Genomic DNA, 4,775 nt, shown 5'->3' with positions numbered 1-4,775 from the left:
CCCTCTCGACTTCTTCTCCATTGAGTAACGCTAGGTACAGGAATTTTAGACTCTTTCTACTTATGAAATAAGTAAACATACAAACTTTACTTTTTGTCAACTAGTGGTGTATTTGACCTCCATTCACAATAAAAATATCACTTTCCACATTAATATCTAACTTCCTGCAAGTATCTCGTACAGTCGGGCATTAGAAACAAATAGAGTTACAGTTAAAAGGAAGTTGGCTTTGATATCATGACCTTTCTTAACATGAATCATAAAATGAGTCTTGCCTCTAACAAAATTGCGTCCAAAGTCAACAAGAGTACCTTTTTTCAACTGTCCTTGTTTTAATAACAATAGCCAATGACACAATAAGCACAGAGCTGGATATAAACTCCATGGTTCTTCTTTACACACTCACTCTTCCAAGGATGATGTCACTATTAAGAGTTTATTTCCTTTTTTACATGTTTGTGTCTAATGTCTATTTAGAACACAACAATTTATTCTTTTAGTGCTGGCAATAATGAACAATGCACTTGTGCCTAGGAAAAACACAACCACGTTGCTCAAGAATGTACACTCCTGGAAATGGAAAAAAGAACACATTGACACCGGTGTGTCAGACCCACCATACTTGCTCCGGACACTGCGAGAAGGCTGTACAAGCAATGATCACACGCACGGCACAGCGGACACACCAGGAACCGCGGTGTTGGCCGTCGAATGGCGCTAGCTGCGCAGCATTTGTGCACCGCCGCCGTCAGTGTCAGCCAGTTTGCCATGGCATACGGAGCTCCTTCGCAGTCTTTAACACTGGTAGCATGCCGCGACAGCGTGGACGTGAACCGTATGTGCAGTTGACGGACTTTGAGCGAGGGCGTATAGTGGGCATGCGGGAGGCCGGGTGGACGTACCGCCAAATTGCTCAACACGTGGGGCGTGAGGTCTCCACAGTACATCGATGTTGTCGCCAGTGGTCGGCGGAAGGTGCACGTGCCCGTCGACCTGGGACCGGACCGCAGCGACGCACGGATGCACGCCAAGACCGTAGGATCCTACACATTGCCGTAGGGGATCGCACCGCCACTTCCCAGCAAATTAGGGACACTGTTGCTCCTGGGGTATCAGCGAGGACCATTCGCAACCGTCTCCATGAAGCTGGGCTACAGTCCCGCACACCGTTAGGCCGTCTTCCGCTCACGCCCCAACATCGTGCAGCCCGCCTCCAGTGGTGTCGTGACAGGCGTGAATGGAGGGACGAATGGAGACGTGTCATCTTCAGCGATGAGAGTCGCTTCTGCCTTGGTGCCAATGATGGTCGTATGCGTGTTTGGCGCCGTGCAGGTGAGCGCCACAATCAGGACTGCATACGACCGAGGCACACAGGGCCAACACCCGGCATCATGGTGTGGGGAGCGATCTCCTACACTGGCCGTACACCACTGGTGGTCGTCGAGGGGACACTGAATAGTGCACGGTACATCCAAACCGTCATCGAACCTATCGTTCTACCATTCCTAGACCGGCAAGGGAACTTGCTGTTTCAACAGGACAATGCACATCCGCATGTATCCCGTGCCACCCAACGTGCTCTAGAAGGTGTAAGTCAACTACCCTGGCCAGCAAGATCTCCGGATCTGTCCCCCATTGAGCATGTTTGGGACTGGATGAAGCGTCGTCTCACGCGGTCTGCACGTCCAGCACGAACGCTGGTCCAACTGAGGCGCCAGGTGGAAATGGCATGGCAAGCCGTTCCACAGGACTACATTCAGCATCTCTACAATCGTCGCCATGGGAGAATAGCAGCCTGCATTGCTGCGAAGGGTGGATATACACTGTACTAGTGCCGACATTGTGCACGCTCTGTTGCCTGTGTCTATGTGCCTGTGGTTCTGTCAGTGTGATCATGTGATGTATCTGACCCCAGGAATGTGTCAATAAAGTTTCCCCTTCCTGGGACAATGAATTCACGGTGTTCTTATTTCAATTTCCAGGAGTGTATTTATATACTTTTAAAATAAATTGATGTTCTGTCTTATCACTGTCACTGTTGTGTCACCCAATGTCGGTAACTTGTACTAGGTAAAGGTATTGAAACAAAAATATCAATATTGTATCAAATTTTGAGATCAGTTTCTGAAGTTATAGGAAAATATCGGTGTACTCTCCAGTTGTTTCAGTGAAGTTTGAAATATTTTCTAACTTCAAGCACATATTCTCCAACAATAGATGTTCCCTCACTTTTGAGAAACTGTGCATGCTGATTTTCATATACTGTAATAGCTCTAGCAGTGAGATGGTTGTACAACAGTTTTCGTACATCTTCAAAGAATGAGATTTCTTACAAAAAAAAAACAGCAATTTTAAATTAATTGTCATTTTTGTAATTTCAGTTCCAGTCTACAACAAAGATTTTTAACTCGGTTTCATTTTTAACTCATTTAACATATGTTTTATATTATTTTTATTCGCTTTATTGGTATTTTCAGGTCTTTTAGTAATAATTTTCCAGGAATTTGAGGTCATAAAAATCTGGGCCCTGCGATTAAAGGTCCTTTTTCATAGTCATAAACTAAAGCCGTTGGCACACAGACCATGCTGTCAAATGTCAACAGCAAGTGTGCCGAATTCAACGTGCTGGTGAACATTCAGAAATGATGCTACTTCTGTATACAGAGCGTGTGACTTAACATGGTGTATGCAATCACAATGCATTCCAGCAGCAGTTCTTGGCTGTGTCTGGCTTGCAAATCACACTGTGTATGAAATGCATCGACGTAAAGTGCCTATGTTACTCTATTATAATGCACATTTCTTCCATTATCCACATGCTAGTCATGTTGTTCTGTCTGTAGTACACATAAAAAAAAAGCCTCAGTAGTCATGGGCATATTATAAGTTAAAAAGGAAAGTACTATGTCCAGCTAGTAAGGACATCGGGTTATCAAAGTTCCATGACAAACAGTGCAAAAAAATGTGTTAGTTTTTCACATAAGATAGAAATTATTTGATCATTCTCACTTTTTAGTAAAATCCTAAGGTCAATTCTTACTTACGACTGTTCCAATTCAGCAGCAGAATCATTACAACTTCTGAAATACAAAACTTAAAACAAGAAAGTGCATAATATCTTACTGCAAATACTGCAAGCTGCTTTCTAGATCAAGCTAATCAAACAAACTTACTCTTCAGAAAGAGTGCACTTGTATTTACATAACATCAAATATTATAGAATATATTTTTATTAAACTAATAAGAAAGTATCAGAAATGATCAGAAAACTGAAGGTCAGTACAAAAAATTTTGGTTGCAGCAAGATACAAACCAACAACAGATCAGCTGATGTCTTACAAGTCCACAGTCTACTCATTGTGCTATACCAACCATGACTGTTTAGCGCCGTGCTTTGCATATTACCATCTCCTGAAAGCTTAACTATAGATTTGTTATTGACTGAAAGCTTTAATTGTAGATCTTTTATTAACTGGAATTTAATTATAACAAATTGTATCAAGAACATTCCATATTTTATGAATCTTCAGCATGCCGTTGCCTTGAAACATCATATTTTCTTAATACGCAAATTACAATAGTATTTACTCACCAGTATGGATGTTCACATAATTCTAATGTAGCATACTACACAATTAATGACGGCTTTTTGAGAGTTCCTGAATTTGCTGATGCTTAAGAATGGCATGTTTACTTATGGGCTTCTAGTGAAAACCAGTATGGTGTACCACGACTCTATACTGAATAGAGATGGTGTAAATGTGACATAGGTGGCGTTCTTCCATCTCACTGGTCAACGTTCAAATGCCCGTGTAGAATATCTGATATGCTAGATATTGCTCTAAATATTTGGAAAGACTCCGGATGTATTTTTTTCCATGCTATGACATCAGAAATGCGGCATGCTGAGCGCTCAGTGTTCGATTGCAGGGTTCATGCACTGACACCTTAGTGAATTCTCATTAGGGGCAGCTGTCCCCACTGCCCCATACTCCCTTCCCCCCCCCCCCCCCCCCTTCCTCCACTAACCTGTCAGTGCCCCTGTATCAGTTGCTACCATTAATGTTTTAAATATATAATTGCCACTGTTCCCTTATCACTGTCATATCTGCCACAAACATAGCATTTTACTTTTATTTTGAACTCTTACAGTACAAAAATCTTTTGCGTTCAGGATTTAGAGGGTAGGTGGATACATGAAAATGTATCTGTTTCATTCATTAAGTACTGTTATCTGCAAGCACTATTCCAACAGATAGTGGGTGCAAAGTAACTGTCACTAAACTGTCAGTCACCAGTGATTTCCAAGTATTAATCTCTTAATCATAAACACTAATGTTCCCTAAGTAAATATCATTATACAAAAACTTTTCTTGCTGTCTGGTCATAAATCTCCTAAAATTGGAAATAAGCATTTTGAACTCAGTTACTAATGTGTCACAGAACAATTAGCTGTTTAAAATTCTCATCATAGGATACAATGAAGCTTTCGTCTGAAAAGCCGTGAAATTGGAATTGACAGAATTGTATTTCACACTGTAATAACTGCCCGTTGCAGTTCAAGTCCAGGTTGAAATAACAGTTTCAATTTAACTTACATGTTCAATCTATCAAACAGCCTGCTAAGATTTAATTAACTTTATCAGCGAGGGTTGAATTTGAATACAGGATATCTCATCTCAAATGAATGATTTTGCTAGTTTATCGATGCTGCTTACATTTTACCTTGCGGAGTTTAAAGGGATGTGTGAGCTATTTGGGCAGTAAAAATACTA

Source organism: Schistocerca piceifrons, chromosome 4, assembly GCF_021461385.2.
Source record: "Schistocerca piceifrons isolate TAMUIC-IGC-003096 chromosome 4, iqSchPice1.1, whole genome shotgun sequence".
Classification (NCBI taxonomy): Eukaryota; Metazoa; Arthropoda; class Insecta; order Orthoptera; family Acrididae; genus Schistocerca; species Schistocerca piceifrons.
Note: the sequence above shows the minus strand (reverse complement) of the source record.